This window comes from Equus caballus, chromosome 21 (genome assembly GCF_041296265.1).
Source record: "Equus caballus isolate H_3958 breed thoroughbred chromosome 21, TB-T2T, whole genome shotgun sequence".
NCBI classification, from domain to species: domain Eukaryota; kingdom Metazoa; phylum Chordata; class Mammalia; order Perissodactyla; family Equidae; genus Equus; species Equus caballus.
In genome coordinates this window covers 41953615-41976107 of record NC_091704.1, presented here as the reverse complement: position 1 = coordinate 41976107, position 22493 = coordinate 41953615, and the positions used below count along the sequence as shown (strand labels likewise).

The following is a 22493-nucleotide window of genomic DNA, read 5'->3' as shown; positions in this document are numbered from 1 at the left end:
TCAGTCTGCTGATGGTTGTTTTTTCTTTTTTGGGGGTGAAAGGGGTGACAGGTGGGTAGAGAGGAGAGGGAAGGTGACAGAGAGCGAATTCTGCCAGCAGGACTCTACCCCGGTGGCTTTAGAGCCACCCAGCCGTGTGCCGAAGAAAGGGCTTGAGAAACCCCTGCTGAGTCAGGGAGAGGTGAATGAAGACGACCCAAAGCATCTTTTCTTTCAAGAATCTATCTTTGTGTCGTCACGATGAGCTAACTCCCTTGTCATTAATTCACAAAAGGAACTGAACACTGGAGGGAGAAAAGGTGCTTAACTACAAGGCAAAATAAATGACAAGTGGGTCACCGAATCTACGGGAGACGGGATGCTGGGACATCGACCCCACGCAAAGGAAATGGCATGGAAAGGAAACAGTACCCAGACCACTGATTCATATTCTCCTTAGCGTCCCTCTTTTTACTGTTTTTCTACTAGTGAACACACAAAAGATGGCTTAAAAACTCTGACCAACTACTATCTTCCTAATTCCCTTCTCCACATCCATCGCCCCTCACACACAAGATCTTAAGGTCCTCCAGCACTCCCTTTGAAGGACACTTTTCAGGAACATAAACGTCACAGTTAGGTTTATTAAAGTGTATTATTAAAGTGAAGTGTGAGGGATTTAAGTAAAAGGAGAGCCATGAGTATGAAAAACGCAAAGCTAGGTGGTTTGGGAAGGCAGGCTGAGACTCAACCATGTGGGAGACAGTAAAGGTTTCAAGGAAGAGGGAAGCTTGAAGGAAGCGGTGTTTCAGGAAGATGATGAAGAGACAACTGCAACAACAAAGATCCGCACAGAATTTTTGATATATATACTCAACTGCAAAAATCTAGCTCTCAGCAGCCAAGTACCGAACGCCATGAGTGCCATGAATGTAAAAAGAGTTATACCAAGGTGCATCGAGAACACCGTATAAAAGAAGATCTTAAAAACTTCTGGGGGCGTGTGGGGGTGGGTCACACAAGGGCTCAGGAATGAGAGCAGCACGGGAGAGTCACTGAGCCAGGACTCTGTGACCTGACTTGCATGTGAGCCTGACAAACCCTCCACTGTCACACAGGGATGGGGACCGCGCTACCTCCAGAGCGGGCTATGGGTATACAGGAGACACGGGGTGTGCGGTCAGTAAACATTCAGTGGGTGCAGGGAGAGGAGGACATCAGACTTCTTAGCACTGAGAGCTAAAGAGAACCCCTTCCAAAATCTGAGTGAAAAGTATTTTCACACTTGAATTCTATATCCAGCCAAACCACTAATTGAGTGAGAGGATAAAATACATTTCACAAAGATATGCCAGAACTCGGAAGACACACCTTCCATGCACACATTCTCTGGAGGCTCCTAGAGGATGTGATTCATCTGAAAAATGAGAAAAATGCTCCATGACACGGGAGTTTTAACCCAGGAAAGAAGACCTGGGCCCTCCCCTCCAACTGAGACTGTTTTGCAAGCTGCCAGGCCCCTTCTTGACTCCTTATATTTGCACATGTTTCTCCTTCTGCCCAGAACTCCCCCTGTACTCCTTTCTGTCACCCTCCTCAATTCACCGGGACACTCCTGGTAGGAGGCAGGAAGAGCTCATTGCCACCTCTGTGATCCTTCCGGGATGCCCCAGGTTAGTGGCTCCTTCTTCTGCTTCCACGACATTTTAATTACGTCTCTATTACAGGGGTTGCACAAACTACGACCTATGGGCCAAATTCAATCCACTTCTGCCTTCGTAAATAACGTTTGACTAGAACACAGCCATGCCCAATCTTTCTGTATTGCCCATGGCTGCCTTCACATTACAGGATCAGGACTGAGTAGCTTCCACAGAGACTGCATGGCCAGCAGGGCCTAAAATATTTACTACACGGCCCCTTGTAGAAACTTTGCTGACTCCTGCTCACTTGCACCGCTTCCCAATCTTGTAATTCCTCCAACAGACTGCTAGCTCCCTGAGAAGAAATGCTGTCTCTCAGTTCCCGGTAGGCCCCCAGAGTCCAAGCCCAGGCCAGAACTCTGAGCTGGTGGCTGGACGAATGAATACCAAGACACAAACAATATAGATCCACGCAGTATGCTGTGATGGTTAGGCTTCACGCTAACCAAGTGCTGCCAACACTGGGAACAGAAGTCACAGCTGCGGTTCCCAAATCATGGACTGAGGTGCCCCAAGGCACAAAAGCAAATAAACTGGGGTGTCACAATATGTTTTAAGTTTTCAAAGGAAACAAGCGACATCTGTCGAAGACTGTTAGAATCTTTAGCTCAAGGTAGTCCAGTTTCAACACTAGCTCACACCACATGCCTTTCAATGACGTCATGGCTTTGTGAAGTGGGGGGGAGGGGTTGCTGGATGCTGTGATCAAACGCAAGTACCACCCAAAAATCAATGCAGAAACGGACATGAGGGTGGCAATGTTCAACCAGTTTCCAAGGTTTAAGAAGCTATGCAGTACCCAACAGGCACACACAAGGCTTGGTAAAAATCAAAATATAATTTTTCCTTTAAGTTGATATGCATTAGTTTTTCAAACTGCTACTAAAGTGTCAGGTCATAAATACTTATTAAGTTGTCTAGACATAACTACTTCATAAAAAGAACTGTTAGGTACTTCTTTTGACCTGGGAGCACTGTAAAAACATTAATGAAACACTAAGGACACTATGAACGAAGAACATTTGGGAATTAAATTAGAGGACAGCTCAACTGCTTAGGAATTCCACGAGCATACTTTAATCTGCATTCTGCATGAAAGAGAATAAGACTGAAATTTAACTTTTGCTACGTTTTAAGACTATATCTTTGTGGATACTGCAGGATATTGTTTCCCCAAAAGAAATGCAATTATTTCTTGGTCTGTGATTCAGATAGAACATTCTGGTCAATTTTTAATTTTTCTGCAGTTCCTGGGAATTTTTTATACAGCATCACCCAGACTTTCCGTTTTTCAGGATTCTTACATTCCTCTCTATCGGTTCTGGTAATCTTCATTCCACTGAGGACTTCCCCGTTCATTCAAGAGTCTGTTTGTTATCAACTTCAGCACGTCAAAACAAATTTGAGTACATCAGTCTGGTGTTTAGATCCTTCGAAGGCTCCCACTGCTCCAACATCAAGCTCCTGTCCAGCCTGGTAGAAAAAGTCCTTCAAGTGGCCACCCACCGTGCCAGTCCACTCCACAACAGGACTGACAGGTACCTGCAGCTCCCCACCGCTCCACACACCCCCACTGGGTCCAGGCCGCCCCTCAAACCACTGCCTCTCTGGAAGCCCCTTGCGATGTTCTCCACACTCCAATGCTTCCTGTCCTTCAGAATCCACTGGAAGCTCTACCACAGTGAAGAGTGATATCCGTACACCAATCTCTCACCTCAGCTGGGCTGTAAGAGTGACCGGCATGCAACAGCCTTCAATAAATGTTAATAAACGTCCATCGAACAAATGAACTCATTCTTCCTTCTATTACAAGGGGAAACATTCTATTATTATAGTCAAGAAACAACCTGAAGAACATTCTTCGTGTTCAAAAATATCCAAATCTCTTTAATATGAAAGAAAGCAAGATAAAAGCTGACCTGCAAAAAGAATCGGGAACAGCTCCATTTCCCAGAACCTGCTTCCCCTCACTGTCACCAAGATCAAGGATTATCTGTTCTTTTCTTAATTTTAATCTCTTCCAAGTGTTAGGCCATAAACAGCATTTCCTTGACTATATAGCCAAAACACTTTTTCATATGTTTATTGGTAGTTTGCAGGGCCTCATTTATAAAGTCCTTATTCTACCTTTTGCCTGTTTTCCTAATCAGGCATTGAGCTTTTCCTCACTGCTTGATAAGAAAGGAATAATCATGAGACGCATCTTAGCTCTGTTACATAAAGTGCAAACGTATTTCCCAGTTTGCTTTCCTGCTTTCCAGTGAGGTTTTTGTTTAACGTTCGTTAAGTCAGATTTCTCAATTTGGTCCATATGACCATGGATTTCTAGATTATATAAACTGTCATCTTTACTGTCTTCAAGTATGCTTAAGGCTTTTAACATTTTAAGTTTTGATCCATACGAAATCAGTTTTGGTGTACAATATGAGTCAGGGACCCAGCTTCTCCCTCCCCTCTCAAAGGTTACCACTTATCCCAACACCATTAATTAAATAATCCATTCCTTCCCCCATTGATTTGAGATGCCATTAAGATTCCACTTCTTCTCAATTTCCTTGGTGGGACTCCCTCAGCCCACTGCAGTTTCGTCCCACATTCCCTCATTGAACAGCATTATCTATTCTCCAGGCTTTAACCACGGCTCATAACAATGACTTCCAAATCTGTATTTCCAGGATTGGCCTACTGCCAGTTACAGATTAACCATCTACCAGACAATTTCTTGCTTATCTACACAAATTCACTCAAACGAGGTCCTTCAAGAATGACAAAATATTTTGATGCTACGTATCCCCTTAGATATTTCACAGGTTCCTCAAAAACGCCACATGTATGTAACTAAACTCCCTTTCCCTTCCAAACCTGCTCCTTGTACCCCCGTCTCTCCTGGGTCACCCAAGCAGGAGTCACCCTTGACTCCTTCCTCACCTCTTCCACCTACTTTCCAGTTTTACCTCCAAAACATGCCTGGACTCCTTCCCCTATCCTCTACCCCATTTCCGTTTCCAGTGCTCTGCATCACTCTCTGTCAAGGTAATCTAAATCACGACTTAATTCATCTCATGGCCCCCGGCAAGGGCCTCACACAATCCATCTTCCACAGTGACTCCCTGGCTTTGAAGAGCATCCCCATCTCTGACCCTCCTCATTCCTTCAAGCTCCAGGCCAAACGTCAGGAGGCTGTCCCACCAACTGCGCGGGCTGTAGGTCCACACTCAGGTGGACTCAGGTCTTCCACTCCACGACCTGTGCCTCACCCTCTTCTCCCTGTCACTGGGGCATCTCTGCTTTATGGCTCTCGCAGACCATCGCGTCCAGATACTGCTGCTCTCTTAATGTTCCCACTGCACTCGGTTTAATTTCCACTTTGGGTATTTATCACATCATACCAGGTATTATGGAGATTACTCTTTCCCTTCCTCCCCTCTTTTTCCATTAATTATAGGCTCCCTAAGAGGAGAGATTTATCTTCGTAACACTCTTGTATCTAAGAGGGCTTTATGTGCACCATATATTCAAGATTTATTCAGTAAATTGAACACATCCTCCCAAAAGCCATCGTTGGCAGGACTTAGAATAATTTTATGGCACCGATTGTTTCTTTACATTCGGAAGAGGAAGTTGAACGGTATGCCTTTGAAAGCACCTGTTAGCTACAGAAAAATTTATGAATAAAAAGATAATATTGGCTAATATTGCTGGAGGCGTTTTTTTTTTTTTTAAATACACGGAGTAAAACAATCCTTAAAGCCCTTTCTAAATTCTAAGAGGGGAAAAAAATATTAATAATGTAATAGTTTTGTATAGTTGAAACTCGAGTTTTAGCTAAGTCTACTGTGATAATATGGAATTCATAAACATTATTTTTCAGATATCATGCAGTGTTTATGCACTGTTTATTACAGGCAGGCACTGTTTTTTAAGTTCTTTATAGGCAATATTGTAACAACCCTTTGAGGTCAGTATCATTACTCTCCCCTTTTTATAACAAGGAAAATGAGGCACAGAGAGGTTTTCAACACTTGCCTGAGGTCACACAGCCAGCTGGGGGCAGAACTTGGATTTGAATCCACTCTGACCACAAATCTCATCTCTAGACCATTACACTAAACTGAAGAACGTGGAGCGGAAACTCACTGAACCTGAGGCAGGAGTCCTGGGCTCCAGTCCCTATGCCACCACTGACCAGGTGGAGGTATGTGACCTCGGACAAATCCCCTAACATCTCTAAAATCACACAACAAAGACCTGGGTCTCCGTCCCCTACTGTAAAGTAAATGCCATACGAAATTTACAGTTCTTTTATTCTTAGGACACCCTTCTTGCCCCCTCCATGAACTAGGAGATCTAGCGTGTGAGCAGAAATGCTGCTCCCCCGACCCTGCCCCGTTCAATGCCGTTCCTGGGGACGTCACATCACGACAAAGGCCAGACAGTCTACGTTCAGGAAACTAAACAGCGAACAGCTACCACCTTACTGTTTTCCTTCCTTCCAGCTCTAAGTACACTTTTAATCGGTTAGCTCTTAACTCAGCAGGTGCAAGCTAAAAAGGACCCTGAGGGCCAGCCAGATGAAGTGAGCAAAGCTGGCCACAGGAAATGCAACAAGGAGCGGGGGCCGCGGTGGGCAGCCTCCAGCTGGCTCCTTACTCCTATATCACCACCACGCAGGAACATGGGTCCAGCGTAGTCACAGACCTTCCAGGTTTTCAAAAAGGGCCAGAAATGCAGGGGTTTGGTTTTTTTAAAATGCGGAATCTTCTTATTTTTAAATGCTGGCAACTAATTCCAATTTTTAAAAAAAACACTATGTGGGCCAAACAAAACACATCTGCAGGCCAAATACAATTCTTAGGGCGCCAGTTAACAACCTGTTTCAGAATGTATTGGCATTAAAAAATTCTCATCTTGCTGTTGAAACAATCTTAAAATGTAAACTGTTTGAAGACTTATATTTCACTGCACAGATATTGACCAAAATGTGCCTGAATGTTTTCTTCACGTTCTTCGGGGTCACAATCTGAAAGCTCTCCTCTCCAAAAGAATTCAAATGGTCTCTTTTTTTTTTCCTTTATGGTATCATTTAATCCCAGATCTCAAAATCCTAAGCATCATTTTAGAATACAAACGGTTCTCAAAAAACAAAGAACTAAAATACAATCTTCAGCTTCCAGCCACGGTCTACAATGTCTTCTAAGTATGCGGAAGCACAATACTTTACCTAACGTTTACTTGAGTCTTCTACGTACGAGCAGAAAGAAGAACGAAAAGTACGACAGAACCTAAAATAACTGGCATTGGGAAAACTATTTCAGAAAGGGACGCTCTGTCAATAACGCAGATTCTACAGACTATAGAGACGTGTAAGCATGAGATTGATCCTGAATAGGATGATGGAACATATTAGGAAGGGACCCTAGTCCAATGTACCTTACCCCCTAACTTGACAAAGTTAAGGAAAGGGGAAAACAAGTATCGGAAACAGACACAAGGTATCTGGGTTTGAACAAGACCTTTTCTAACGCCTGAAAGACGTTTATGAGCAAGATGAAAGACACAGCTTGTATAAAAAAGAACGAAGGGGGTTCTTTCGCCAAGTGATCAATCCTACTCAAAGGAGCTAATTAACGGATAATGCCAATCGCGATAGAGATTATGGACAGATGTGACAGAGGTCTGTCTTTCTTGACATTTTCAGTAATGAATTCACTGAAGACACAGGAATCACATTCATCAAATCTGTGGGTGAAAAAAATGGGCCAAATAGCAAATATATTGGATGTAATAATGAGGATTCTAATAAATTAATCCAATAAACTAATCCAATAAAATAAATTTAGCATTGATAATTTCAGAGTCGAAAATGAAACAACAATGATAACAATAATATGCAGAAAGTGATCAAATACAGGTTGGAGGAGATACGATTTAGCAACATGTGGGGAAGAAAACCAGAAGCCTGATTAGTGAAACGGGCCAATAATATAATGCAACTGCCAAAATAAAAAGCAGAGGGACAACACTCTGTCTCCTCATTTCAACACAAACAACATCTAAAATCCTGTCCTCCAGTGGCATTAAAATTGGAGGATTCATTTTTAGTCTGAAACATTACTAAGTAGATAATACAACATTAAGGTATTATTAATATGAAACATAAGCTGTTATTGTCTTTATTTCTGCCCAAATTATTATGAATTCTTCCTTCATTATAAATCTTACTCTAAGTATTCTCATCTCATCTGTCCATAGGTGCAACCAACTCTGTATTTTTTCCCCCAGCTTTACTGAGGTATAACTGACAAATAAAAGTGCATATATTCAAAGTGAACAGCAGCCAGCGCCAAGGCTGAGTGGTTAAAGTTCTGTGTGCTCCACTTCAGCGGCCCGGGGTTCGCGGGTTCAGATCCAGGGTGCAGACCTACTCCATTCATAAGCCATGCTGTGGAGGTGTCCCATATACAAAATAGAGGAAGACTATTACAGATGTTAGCTCAGTGCGAATCTTCATCACCAAAAAAAAAAAGTGAACATGATGACTTGATATACATATACACTGTGAAATGATTTTCACAATCAAGCTAACTAATATATCTACCACCTCACCTTCTTTTTCGTCTGTGGTGAAAACGCTTAAGATCTACTCTCGGAGCCACTTTCAAGTACACAGTACGGTGTTATGAACTAGTCACCATGTGTACACTAGTCCCCAGAACTTACTCATCTTGTAGCTGAATGTTTGCACCCTGCGACCACTGTCTTTAGCTCGAGTGGCTACTTTGTCGTGCAGGACTTCACCCACTCCCTATTTTATCATGCCACCCCAACTCAGGGACCCCTGAACTTTTATCAACTGAAGGGTAAAAGTGTAAGAGCTGTGTCTGAGAGCTTTAAACACACTGAATGCTTTTTTACTACTTATGTTTAACCAGAAGCTTTAAGAAAAGGGGATGGTGGCCTGAGCCTGAGAGGAGCTTGCAGTCATTACCACTGCATGTGTCACTGCCTCAACGTGAGCAGGAAAACGCAGACGAACTGCTGGGCCGGGTCTGGCTGGGGCCTCTCCCCCTCGCCAGAAGCCCGGCCGTGCTCCTCACTGCCCTGGATTCCCAAGCCCTCCCCGGCACAACCTGGAGTCACCCTCTGAAATGTCGGGCTCACATGCCTGAAATTTTCCATGGTTCTCCCTGGCCTTCTGGAAAAGATGCCAACATTAGCACGGCCCGAGGCACTCTACTGTTTCATGACACCTAACTGCCCAGTCCCACTTCTGCCCACTGCCCCACACTGCCCCTGGGCTGGGGTCCCACCAAATGTGCCAGGCTCTGTCATCCTCCGAGTCACTGCATACACTGTATCTTGACTCGGAAGGTCCTTCCCCCTCCACTCTTCCTTGTCCATTTAACAAACACCAACTTGTCCTTCAAAACTCAGCTCACATCGCTCCAGATCCAACCTTCCCCAACGTCTTTCCTTATTGGCCCCCAAAACTGAGACAAATTTCAGCTGCCACTTGCCATCAAGATTATCGTTACTGTCTATGTTGTAGTAGAATAAGAAGGAAGTGAAATACTTCTTTATTGTTTCTGTCGAAAGCATAAAGACAAAAGGCAGATCAGACGCACTGGGCAATGCACATGACCTCCACTTGTCCCTGTACACATCCGAGGTTTTGATTGCAGCAACAGAGCCCATGGAATACATGAGGATGGCAATCACAGTTCTGACTATTTGTAAGTGAGCCGAGAAGTTCCACAACAGAGTCATCTGTAATTTTACTGAAGCTGGCATTGGAGAAAGGGCGAGTTGGCTAAATTCGCCATCTAGCCAACAGCCTCAGGTCTGCATGTCAACACAGCCTGGGGCCTCTCTATTTGCCAACACATACTCAGTACTGCTCACTAAGAGAGAGTGTTTCTTTGTGAAGCGACCAGCCCCCAATCGAAAAAGAAAGCTAACTGCTGATTCCAGCAGAGGGGGAACTCAAGTAGGCCAGGAAAGCAGGGGTGTAGACAAAACAAAGGTGAGATGAATAAAGAATAAAATGTTGACTTTGCTGGTGGCTCCGACCTGCGACAAGACTTAACCTTCCATGTGTCCGATACAAGAACAAGAAGAAACGATTTGTGAAACCACCTTCTTTTATTAGGCTTTATGAGGGAAATAAAACGCAAGGTCAATATTATGAAAGTTTCAAAACACTGTTCATGACTGCTGAGGGTCTAATTTATATCCAAATATTTACAACTGTTGCTAACTTCAAAAAAAAAAACTGTCCCTACCTAAGGAACAAATTACAAACTTAATGTAATTTTATATACTGTGAAATAGAAACATTACTTTAAACTGCATGTGATATTGCCCTTGTCCTCAGTAAGACCACATGCTGAAGTTTCTCAACTGAGATCCCCAGGAATTCCACTCATCCTAAATTTATTTGTAGGAATCCATCTCAATAATTTTATAAAAGATCATCTCAAGAAGGCATATCCTTCACAGAAGATATATAGTCACAACTTTAAGGCTATTAGCCTAGGATATTCTCATACATGGACAATATGAGTCATCAGTAAATCATCAGGGAATGTCAAGGTGAAATAACCTAGTCTGCTCCCTGTGTAGTTTGTAGAATAAACAGGAGGCAATGTTTGTGTTCACTGAAAAGTAACATCACAACAAAGTTTCTTTTAGAATTGCAGGAGAGGAAATGAGGCCTACTTGACTGTCAACGTGGTAACACCGCATATTGAGTGTGTGCGCCACCACCGCCTGGCCTTGAACTGTACTGGTCACTTACCATGTCATCCAAGTGATGGGGGCATGTCTGGCCCTGGGTACTGCCTTGCCTCCCCACTGCCTGGCAAAAAAAGGCCTTTACTCGTTACTGAATGAATGAATCACATTTCATTCTAACTCTATAAAAAGAAAGAAGAATGGAGCCTGACCTTCAAGAACTTATCATACACGGCTGCTGGAGACAACAATAGAAGGAAAAAATGCCTTCAATAGAAAATAAAATTTCTTGGCAACAGAGAGCATTTTAGTTTTAAAGTAAATAAAAACTGAACAAAATATTTCCCAGGGACCAGGAGCAATGAAATACTTTGTCAGAATGTCCTGAAATGCTTTTCACAACAGTTTGATTAGTTTATTAAACAAAATTATTCTGCTTAGAAATCCTATATTAATAGGAATATAATATCAGCCTTAACCATCACATCAGATTGGTGAGGTCAAGGTAACACTCATCAAATACCACCTGCAGGCACTGAGAGCTGGACAGTGTTATTCCTGTTTCACACATAAGGGAACAGACACCGAACTTGCCCAAGTTGACACAACCAGTAAATGAGAAACGGGATCTCTCCCCATTCCCTTACATGTTGGAAATCAGGAAAATAAACAGAAGCATGGTCACCTGTAATTTCAACACACAAAGATAAAGCTCACCTAACATTTGCTGTATAATCTTCCTGCATTTTCCCACATAACAGGTAGAAAACTGAAGGTACACACATGCATTCTCACATTCACCCTCCAAAAACAAACATACAAAAAAACTTCTATCAACTTACACATATTCTTGTGCAATCTGCTTTTTCACTCTACAAATTCTGAGTATCCTTCCACATCAACAAATACTCTCCCCCCTCGCTGTTAATGAAGAAACAGTTTTCCATTACATGTATATACCACGATTTATGTAATCAATCTCCCTATTATTGAGCATTTAAGTTGTTTCTAGTTGATACCCATCATAAACAAAGCGACAAAAATTGTTTTTGCAAATTAGAGGTTGTTTTGTTTTACACGTGCTTTTTTGTGGAGGTCACCAGAATCTGGAGCTGAGTTTTTCCCCAAACTTCAGACAGCATCCCCCTCTCGATTTCAAGACACCCCATTAAGTGGACCTCCCAGATTTCAAGACACCCCATTAAGTGGACCTCCCACCAAGTTTCAGAGCAGTGTGGGGGCAGAAAGCTCCTGACAGGAATACGGTGTCCACAGGCACTGTGGAGGAGAGAACCATGGCTATAGGCTGGTCTCTGTACACACGCTTTCCTTCTTTCCCTTAGTTTAAATTCCTGGTGGTGGAAACGCCTGACTAAGGGACATGGCACATTTTTGAGGTTTTCGATGAGTAACACAAAATTGCCCTCCTGGAAAGTTATGACAATTGAAATACCCACCAGCAGCATTGGAAAGTGACAATTCCCAAAACCCCCTGGTTGGCTGGATTTGTTTTTAATCAAATCCCTATATGGCTCTAAGGTTTAAAAACAGTGAAACGATTGACAAAATGTATCTAGAAAAATAGCAAACAATTCAGACAACAAAAGCGAGATTTTAAAGTATACAAGTTTTCAAAGACAAAATATAAAACTTGAATGACATCAGATCCCAGCAGACTGAACTTAACAGCCTGACTACTAGAAAATCTAGGGAAGCTGGGCTCAGAAAGGTGTCAAGCTGGGAAGTAGAACACCGCATCATCACTTGCCCATCGGGCAAATATGAGGCTTAACAGTTTGGACTTTAATAGCAACATGCTCTATTTTTAACAAGAAACCGAGGAAACTGTATATTCTTTCAAATTTTATAAATAGTATCTTATAGCTAATGTGGCAATCCAAAGTTCTCAAAGTCCTTGTAGATGTTCATTTATTCAAGATATCTGAAGGCCTACTGTGGGCTGGGCACTGTTCTGTGTTGAGAACACAGTGGTGAGCCGCACAGAGTTCCTGCCTTCGAGGAGCTGCTGTTCCAGAGGGAGCTCAGAACCCTGCAGGGAAGAACCAGAAAATCCCGGCTACGATGCCAGTCTGGAACAATTGGATTCCTCGGCAAATTATAACACCTCTGGGGCTTGGTTTCTTTATCAGTAAACTTAAGAAGTTGACTAGATGATCTGAGGTCTCTTCTCCTCTCAAATTCTACACTTTCTTTGGCTTTATTTGAATGTTTAAGTTCCTATTACTCATAAGAGCTTTGCACGTTAAGCTCTATATAGTTCTTCCATGAAATCAGAACCAGACACTGCAAAAAAAATAATTTTACATCTACTGTAAAATTTTGGTGATCCCATTATCTTCAAGGAATGAACATAGGATCAGGCTCCAGGGAGATGAAGATTCATGTTCCCAACTTTGTTTCTTTGAAGAGGTTTCTGAAATGTTCTTGCCTCCTTTTCTTTCAGACTGCACTATAAATACTAAGGCATGAAACATGAAACAGCACCTCACTGGTATAGGAGGTGGGTCTCCAGGCCTGTGGATAGGAATGGCTGTCCCCTAGCTTTAAGGTGCCAGGCTGGCACCCTCAGGGGCTGCAGCCCTGAAGTCCTGCTGGTGTATTCTCACTTCTCTCCAGCTTACCCCCACCCCTAACTCAACAGACACACACAATTCTGTCTACAGAATGTCTACAACTCCCTGCCCCACTAGCATCTCTTATATTAGAAATGGGAAGCACTATTTTCCACCAGATGTTCCTGCTGTCACCATTTCAACTGTTCTCAGATCCAGGGTCTCCTTGGAGAAGCCTGCTCCTTATAGCAGTTAGAGGAAGGAACAGCAGGGGGCTTCAATATCTCAAGCCCCCCTCTGGGTAAGAGCCATGCCAACACTTTCAGGAAGTAATACCGCCTCTTTGTGGTCGTTTAAGATACTGCCACTTAATAATACAACATTTCCAACTCTAGGCACGTATGACGATTCCAAGTCTTTCTGCCCTACAAACCAGAAGAATGAGCAAGAGTCAAGATTTTCTCACCTCTCTGCAGAAGTACATGAAAAATGCACCCACCAGAAGTTTTTTCTCAACTTCCAACATAAAATCATAAAACAGCATCTATGAGCCTTTGCTCACAGTGGCAACATCAGCAGCCACAACTGGTAAAAAGGTCTGTGCTGTAATTTCAGGCAGTGTAAGACAAATACGGCTTCCCGCATCTCTACAGTTCACAAAGGAAATGTAAAGGAAGTAGTAAAAGTACTTTAACTGAAGCATCTAAGTCTCTAAATTTACCACAACCAGTTACATGTAAACAGACGCTTATGTGCTTCTGCTATTTGCCTGAAGAGCTTTCACTGCAATGACAGGGACAAAGGACAAAGGCGACTTTACTCAGGATTTAGGAGTCACAGAATCCATCCATTACATAGTGTTTGCACGGAGCTTATGAGAGAAAGTTAGAAGATAAAATTATCTTACATGGAAACAACTTACGGGGTTCTGGTATCAACCAGTTAGAATAGGACATTAAAAAATTAAAAACCCTCATTATGCAAGATCACGAAACTCCTGATGTTGAACAGGAGCCCAAAAGTCACAGTCAAGAGAAAGACAACAGCTTATTAGACATCTGTAACAATTGCTTGGCACAAAACTCATTTCGCAAGTTTTCAATTAATATAAAGGAACATATATTTAGAACGACAAACAGATTAGAAGCTGGGAAGAGGAAATACCAGTTCGTGATATTCCCTAAAATAGAACATGCACACATTCTTCCTGTGAGGCCAGAAGTACCTGCAGAAAGTACATATATTTTATTTGCTCATTTCCCTGTCATCTGCCAAAAGGAACTAAAACATTCAGTGTACAAAAAAGGGCATCTTCAAAAATTTTACTCTTAAGTAAATGGCTAATCCACTGAAATCAAAGATGAAACTTCTGACTAAATTACTCAGAAATCAACATAATGTCCCAGAAAATTAGGCATGTTTTTAAGCCTTCCTACATTAATTTCATGGGATAGCAATCAAATGCAACTGATTGAAGGCAATAATTTGAGAGGATGTGCATAACTGACTTGGGAATGTCAAGGGCCAGAGCCGAGATGGGAAGCTCAGACAAAAGACTCCCGAATCCAGGTATTTTGACCAAAACCAGGCAAGCTTATTTGTTAAACTCTCTGATTATTCATTAATTCAACAAACAGTCCCAGCCATTCTGACCCGAGGCTGTTCCCAGTGCTGGGGAAGCAATGAGGAACAGCTGATCCACGCCTGGCCGCCTGGAGCTTCCAGCAGGCAGGGAACTCCACCATCAAAGAACTCTTTTCACTTCTGTCAACATTCCTTGACATATGCAAACACACGGGGTACCAACTCGGCACCTGCTCTCTCCTGCAGCCCAGCTTCCCCTTTCCCCTTATCATACACTCCAGCCGCACAGGCAGCCGTCTGTTCCTCTGGCCTGGGAGGCTCAGTCCAACTTCAGGGCCTTTGCACTTGCTGTTCCTTCTGCTTGAGACATTCTTCCTCCAGATCTCCCAAAACACAGGCTTCTTCCCACCATTCAACTCTCTGCTCAGACTCTCCACCAAACTCTCCACCTCAGAAAGGCTTCTAGGGCCCCTCAAACAGCAGCCCCTATGCTGGCCCTCTTTACTGTAGCAACCCTACCTTAGACTTTCCCAGTACTTATCGCTATCTGATATTATCTCCTTTATTGCTTCACTGCTTTTTGTCCATCTTCCCCACTAAGATGTGAACTCATAATGGGGTCTGTCTGTCCCGGGCACTGCTATATTCTCAGTCTGTAGAAAGCCACCTGGAATATAAGATGCTTAACAAATACTTATTTAAGAAGAGCAAATATAAGCAATATTAGCAGTTTTGTATCACAATGACAAGTACCAAACAATAAGGAGAACACTTTAAATGCTGAAAGATTTGTTTGATCAGTTAAAAAGAAAAAAGATCATTATAGCTTACACTAGTCTTAAAAACACTCTCAAAAATAAGCATAACGGAAATCTAAAGCTCAACATTAGCTAAAACTCAAATTTTATAATGTATTAGGCTCAATTTCTAGCATCAGCATTACGTCTACAGTTTATTCTGTGCAAAAGCTAAGAGAACTCAATTTTTAATTTAAAAGGGCCAAATATTCTCTAAAAGCATATTCCCCCTTAAGAGTTATTAACAACCTTCTCCCAAACTGTACAATTTGTAACCATATTATAGCAACATTAAAATATGAGATGCTGGTGATAATCTACAGAACGCAAGGATTTTAGTGCTTAATGGCATACAAGTTTTATGAAACAAAACTTTCATCTTCAATTTAATCAAAGATAAGAGCTTTTTCTCCATGTTCAAAAATAGTTACACTCTTAAGAATTTTTCTTACAGATTACTCTGAAAAATTTATATCTGTTCCTTTATTTCTTTTGTTGAAACAAAGAGCAAAGGTGTTGATCAAGGAATATGACTTTTAGTTCCTGGCCATCATGGCTCATGCTTCACCACAAAGACATCAAATATCCTTATGGATCGCTTTGAAATTATATAAAAGCAAAGGATGTACATCAGAGAGAAGAGGCATTTATTTCCTGGAACATGATGCAAAGAAGTAAGTTACTACTGTCTTTGGGCCTTCGGGAATAATTGAAATCCACTTAAAAACCTCAAAAATTAATGTTTTCCAATAATTTGACAGAAAAATATTGGAAGCAACCTACACATATCTCAATAAAGAAGAGGTTAAATAAATTACGGTTCACCCTTAATGGAGTACTCAGCAGCTGTTGGAGAGTAAGACAGCTCTCTCAGGGACTGATACAGACACTGTCAAGATTTAGTCCTCTGTGGCCAAGGCAGGGAGCTGGTGCAGAGCAGAGTATACAATGTGTCCTCGTTTGTGGAAAGACAAACAAAAAGAACACATAGAAAATGTTTAGATTAGCACAGGCTATATCTGGAAAGAGATACACAGGGAGCTAGTCACCCTGGTTCCTGGGGAGAACAGGGTGCTGTGGGGCAGGGGGGAGAGAGGTCTCTCTCCACTCTATAGCTTTTTATATCTATGAAATCTTCTCCAGTGTGCACAGACTGCCTGTCCCACAAATTAATACAATAAACTTTACCATTAGAATCACTTATTATCACCAACGTATTATTCAAGGATGACCATCAAGAAGCAAAAGCCTGCAAAAATCACAAGTTGGTTCCCTTCGACAGCACCATTCCTGATCCTTATTTCCCAGAAGAGAATGGAAGTCTCCACTAATTAGAGAGGCGCGCTGTGATCTCACCTATTACAAAGCAAATAAGCCTCAATGCAATTCTTGGAAGGGAAATAGCTGCTGGGTTCACCTTGAAAACATACCTCATCGAGCTAATGAAGCCTCCAGATCAACACAGTTGACACCTGGCTATAAAACAGCAAGTCAACCTAAGAAACAAGTAGGAAGACAGTCTCGTGTTTTTAAAAACACACATTATACTTAGCTCTCCTTTCCTCTGCCAGACTTAGACAAGGAACCCTCTAATATTAGTGAAATATGATTTCAGATCTGGGGAAAATCATCGTTTAAGGTGAGGGACAAGCCTTACTCGCACTAAACAAATGAGTTTTCATTTGTGGGGGAGGGGAATTTGCTTTAAATTTAATTTAGGAATCGTTTTTGGAACCCAGACCAAACGATACTACCAAGACACATCAATTTTACTCCAAGCAAAAAGTTTTTTTAACTAAAAACAAACCTGAAACTGAAAACACACAAATCAGAAGGCAAACTTTAAACTGAAACCTTTCTGCTGAAAACTGGATCTCAAAGGAACACATAAAAAGAAATGTAAAAAATTCATTTCCATACAAACCCCATTCAATAACAGCACACACGTTATGTCAATATTTGACTGCATTAAACACACCCATACAAAAAGGAACGCAAAGATACCCAACGGCAAATAAAAGATTTCATATATTTTTGGTAGCTGAAGATGGGGACCAGAATCGCACTGTTCAAGCCTTGAAGGAAATTCACAACCCTGGATGTGCAGTGTTTTCTGTGGGTCACAACGCACCATTCCAGCTCTATCCTTTAAGACAATACATCAGAAGTGGCATCGTTCACGAAGCCTAACTTTGACAGCCAACACTGTAACTTTGGATTTAATCAGTTTAGCACCTTCGGATATAAACACATAAAAACACAGGTAAATAAAATACCCTTTAAATCGAGAAGGCACGAAGAATTACGTTAATGAAGAGTTGAGGCACCGGGCACGAAATCACTTGTTAATTACCATCTCCAAAGGAAAATAAAAATTAAAGCTTCTTCCCATCCCCCCCCCAGGTGGCCTCTGGCTCAGAACTTACCGCCCTTCGTGGGGCAGAAGTTCGCGGCCGGGGAGTCGGTGCCCTCCGGGACCCGAGGGTGACCCAAGGATGGCTCAAGGGCGCGCGGAGAACAGCGCGACCTGGAGCGCTTCCCCCTGCCCCCTCCCCCAGGTCACTCATCTCGGAGGCTGCCCGACCCTGGGACCACAGCCGGCCCGAGTTGCCCCCCACCCCGCCCGGGCGGCCAGCGCTCGCGGCGACGCGCCCACGGGACCCGGCTCCAGGCTCCGCGGCTCCCACTTCCCGCGCCCCGCGCCGCGCCCACCGCCCCCGTCACTCACGGGCCGCTCCCGCGCCGCTATCTCGCCATCCCCCGCCGTCCGCTCGGCCGCCGCCCGGGGGCTGCCCGGAGTCCGCAGTCGCCCCGGGGCTGGAGGCGAGGAGGAGGGGGACCGGGCACAAGCCGCCGCCTCCGCCGCGCCGTCTCGCCTCCTTGTCCCCGTGCGGGGCTGCTCTACGCGGCCACAGGCGAGGGGCGGCCCGCTGACCTCCGCGAGCCCGGGCAGCCGCCGCCGCCGCCAGAGCCGCCCGCAGGCAACGGTAAGGGCCACGGCCACGGCCGAGACGCTCTGGCCGGGACTGCGGCGCGCGGGGGCGGCCCCTGCACGCCGCTCGGCTGGGGGCGCTGCTGCCCCGGCCCGGCCCCGCCCCCCGCAGGCCCCGCCCCACCGCCCGCGCCCCGCGCGCCCCCGCCGCCACCCCAGGGCCGGGCCGCGCGCTCCCGCCGCTCGCCCGCGGGGCCGCTCCTGGGAGTCGGAGGTGCGCGGCCGCGCGCGGGGCCCAAGCCCGAGGGTGGTGCTTCCGCAGAGAGTCCCGGCCCGAGGCCAATCTCGGAAGGTCATGGAAGAGCCGGGGAGAGTGAAGCGGCCCAGCCGGTGCAGATCCTCACCGAAGGCCTGCCCAGCGCGGGGCGCCCTTGCGGGAAGCAGAGCGGCTCTCAAAATGCTGTCGGCGCGCATCGCAAACATTGCACGGAGGAAAGGAAAAAGTGGAGCGCTGTTTTATTCTCCTCTGTAATATACACGGAAATATACACGAAAACCAGCTTGTGCGAGTTGTGTGTGTTGGGGGGGTAAAGGGGGAGGCGCGACTGCTTAGATTTTATGAGTTACCTAAAATGCCCCCAAGGTTGGGGCCCTGCCGCTCAGACCACCTTTCTCCTCCCTGGTGCAGACCTCTCTCAGCCTGAGAGGGCCCGCGAGGGCATTCTGAGAATATCCTGGAGCCATCCAGTCTTGCCTCCAAGGCGTGGTGGGCTTATTTGTGCGGAGTAGAAACGGATCCCTTAATGGTGTGAGATTTTTCCTCCGTGCATTGTTCCCATTTCCGCAGTTTCACTTGGCCTCGATTTTCTCCCAGAGTAATGCACCAAATGAAATTAGCTGGAGAGCTTTTGATGGCGCAGAATCATGGTTTGAAGATGTTTACGCTCTATGCCGGACGCGTTTGATGATGTTCTCTTCAGCACAATTAATTTTGCAAAGTTCAGAAATGTGCCAGATAAAGTCCCTGGCACGCAGAGTCACAGGGCACTGCAGACACACCTTCAATAGGAAGCCAGCTTGTTTGTTTCATTTGTGATTTATTTGATGCACCAGCACCAAGGCCAACGTGTTTTTAGAGGCCTTTGGATGAAATTCCAAAGCAATTTCTAAATTGGCAAAATGAAGCTTATTTTCTGAAATAACATTTCCCCGTTGATAATCTAACTAAAATGGGCACCAAACACCAGCAAGTATATTGATTGCAAAGTGGGCTCCTTAGACTGAAAATATGTTTCACAGTAAGGCATGGTCCCTACTAGTGTCCTAATGAGCAACTCCAGCCTCGTATGTAATTTGAACAACAAAAGTAAATGCTTCCTATTATCTCTAAGACCTTGTTTGGAAAACATGTGCTTCGCACTGTTCGTTACCTCATTTAATCTTCACAACACACCTGTAAAATAGATACTGTTATGCCTGGGGGTTGATGCAGGTTTTGCAAGTCCTGATACTTAACGCAGTTTGGGTGGTCCTCTTAAAGAAAAACAAAACAAAACTACCCAACAGGAGGGAAAGTGACAGAGGGAAAATCCAAGTGGAAAGAGACCTCAATCTCAGGTGATTGTGGTTAAAAATATTTTATTTTTGCGAATTGTACAAAAACATGACCCTGTGAATGTATTGCTAGGGCTCCTGGCGGGGCCTTGGGTGGGGGCCTGGAGAAGATGCTTTCTCTGAAGCTTACATTTTAATTAGCTTCACAGAAAACCTGCCTCTGATGTATACCCATTTCACAGGTCAGGAAACAGAAACTTGCCACAGCTTCTAAGGAGCATCATTGTGCCCACACAATACCAAGGTCAAGTTTGAAGAGTGGTGGTATACACACTTTTCATGAGAAATAATGGATTGTTTATTTTTGTAACAAAATGAGGGCTTTAAACAAACATTAGCAATATTCTGATTATGACCAGGCCATTGCTCAGTTTGCAACACTTGATATGGTTCTGCTATCTGTGCTGATAGGAATAAATTTTTCTTATCTATTGCATAAAATGTGAATGAACCACTATGGATTCTTAAAGGAATTTCAGCTCAATTTCTACTGTCATGGATTGAGACCATTTTTACTTCCATTGTCATAGACCAGTCTATGTTGTAAATACTATTTTATGTAATATTTACTTTTTTGGCCATTTCATGAGACGTTGCAAAGTAAGTATCAGAACAAGAATTTGTTTTGTTTGATACATAAGTATCAAATTATATTGTATAACATGAAGAACTGGACACATGGCAGTTCTCACTGAATGTTTGTCAAACATAAATGAAATAGAAAAGATCACGTAATTAGAAGTAAAAGAGTAGGTTCTATAATTAGCTGAAATTGAATGGGAATGAAGCAGCAAAATTTTGAACTTTACTTGCTGGATAAGCAGAATTAGCTTCGTTAATTATTTTGTGCAAGATTTGTGCCCTTCTTTTCCAGCTATTGGCTCTTCTCCCTGCTTTTCTGTTTTGTTCATTTCTTTCTTGTCAGCAAGATTTCATTTGAAATGCTTAAATATAAAATAATCTTTAAGTGAAACAAAAATCATAATCACACCTGTAATGAAAATTCTGGAAATGCAAGGCTTTGTTCTTTGAAAGGATCAATCACTCCCAAAAGCAGCAAAGGTGAGATGATGCGATTTGGTTTTTAAATTACTCACCTTTTGGCCCTGAAGCAGGTTTCTCAGGATGTGTGATCTAACATGCACAGTGTTTATCAATCAGGAGGACAAGATATGGCTTTTTTCCTGGAAGAACTTTTGGAGCCAAATAAAAATCTGCAAATTAAGCATAGTGATTAACCAGTGAATAGTTGAAATGAGTGAAGTTGTTCTTCATTTTAAGCCTGACTGATAAATGTAGATTTAAATTGGTTTATTTTAGAGCGCAGTTTTGGGCAAGATTCAAAACTTTAATTAGATGCCTGTTACAAGAAGACGTATGAGTGTAATCAGCTAATTTTCTCTAGATGTTATGTTCTTTACCCAAAGTGGTTTGGAATGCTATTTGAGAGGCATGAAAAATGCAATAAACACCATGAAAGACAGCATCTGCCCAGGATTCTGTTTACAATATTCCCTTCCAGAGAAAAAGATTTCTGGGGGGTTATATAACTATTTTGGTGAATTATTATATCCTAGCATGGCCCCAACAGGATTGCCATTTGTTTGTATTTTATTGATTTATACTGTGCCTTCTTCCAAAGAGACTTAAGGTGTTTTACAATGAAAAACAGATATTAAAAAAAAGGAAAAAGACGAAAAAAACTGGCTGAGACAAACAATAGCATCTTAGCACAAAACTTAGCTCCAAGCTTCCTCAGGGCCAAGTGAAATAGGGGAAATGAAGATTTTCATAACTCTCATTGTCAAGTGGAAGGAATCATACAGTTTATTTAGGAGAAAGTCTTTCCTGGCCCAAGCTCTGAGAGGAATTTGTCAGAAGGGTCCTTTAGGAGGGATGTTCAACAATGGTTTTGGCCATTTTTTGGTGGCAGGCAGAGCTAAAATATTTTTCCTGGTGAATAGCTTTGAAATTCCTATTGTTGAAAGAAAGTAGCAAGACTCCTTCAGAGTTGTTATTTTTCTTATACTGGCCTTTGAAGGCAAGCCAAGGACATAATATCAAATCTTAGTTTTCCCAGCTTCCTATTCTATAAAAAGTACCTACCTCATAGGATGGTAGAGAGGACAAATGAGTTAATTTCTATAAAACCACTTACTGCTGTAAGTATTAAACATGCAACAGTTTTCCTCAGCCAAGGTGTGTACGTAGAGTTCTTCCTTGCCTCTTATAATTTGTCTTTTATTGTAAATCACCTCAAATCCCTTTCAGAAGAATGCATGGGATATGTGCCTGACACAAAGTAAGGAATAAATATTAGCTGCAAATATTATTATTATTGCAATTTCTACTACCACTCCTGAACCTATAAAAGCAGGGATATGAGCCTGCGGTGGGGCTAGGTGTGGTACTGAGATGGTTAGAAATCCTGTTCTCCTTAGTGGGTGAAGCTTAGAGGACTTCGAGGAATAAATGGGTTTTGCTAAGACACTCATGAAACTGCCTTTGTTCTCATTCATTCCTTTTCATTGTTTGCCCATCATTTCCTGTCCTACATGACTTAATTTGTTTGCTTTGA

The 22493-nt window shown here is 43.1% G+C and overlaps 1 protein-coding gene across 2 annotated transcripts in view; it reads right to left on the bottom strand.

Moving 5' to 3' along the window:
- The window catches only part of LIFR (LIF receptor subunit alpha), a 74941-nt gene extending 55866 nt beyond the window's left edge, over positions 1–19075 (bottom strand). Inside the window, exon 1 of one of the 2 annotated variants that reach the window (XM_070245900.1) lies at positions 18929–19075. The gene's annotated coding sequence lies outside the window, so the exon portion shown is untranslated. Of the gene's footprint in view, positions 1–18097; positions 18231–18928 lie in introns of those variants that run through there. The other variant, XM_023625722.2, reaches the window with a different exon arrangement.
- Between the last annotated feature and the right edge of the window lie 3418 nt (positions 19076–22493).